We start from the raw sequence: 714 nt of genomic DNA on the forward strand, positions 1-714 counted from the left end.
TCGGAACTAAGACGCAAAATCAAACTGCAAACGTCATTCAAACAGGCTTGAAATGTATGTTGTATATCTCTGCCAAAAAAACTCACTGGGCGTTGAGCTTTTCAACGCAAGGTTATCTCTCAGGCATTAGACAGCAGAATGTGCTTCAGACATCTAGCCTGTAGGAATTCAAGGTTGCAAGTTGTGTGTGGAAGACCATTGGAGCCAATGGTGGAAACGGCTTGTGAGACTTCTCCTTTAAAATCTCGATAAAAAGTGTCAGAGAGGCTTGCCCGCTTACAATCCATCATAACTCAGTGAACCGAAGACGTGGTGGTTAGACCAGAGGTATAGCTCAATCAGTTTGTTTTCGGAACTAAGACGCAAAATCAAACTGCAAACGGCATTCAAACAAGCTTGAAAACTATGTTATATGTCTCTGCCAAAAAAACTCACTGGAGGTTGAGGCTTTCAAAAAAGTTTATCTCTATGGCGCAGACACCAGAATGGGCTTCTCACATCTAGCCTGTAGGAATTCAGGTTTGCAACCTCTGTGTGGAAGACCATTGGAGCCAATGGTGGAAACGGCTTGTGAGACTTCTCCTTTAAAATCTCTATGAAAAAGCATCAGAGAGACTTCCCGGCTTAGAATCCAGCATAACTCAGTGAACCGAAGATGTGGTCATTAGAAGAGAGCTATAGCTCAATCAGTTTGTTTTCGGTAAGACGCGAAAT

The sequence above is a fragment of the Galeopterus variegatus genome, unplaced genomic scaffold (genome assembly GCF_000696425.1).
Source record: "Galeopterus variegatus unplaced genomic scaffold, G_variegatus-3.0.2 Scaffold538, whole genome shotgun sequence".
In the NCBI taxonomy this organism is placed as follows: Eukaryota; Metazoa; Chordata; class Mammalia; order Dermoptera; family Cynocephalidae; genus Galeopterus; species Galeopterus variegatus.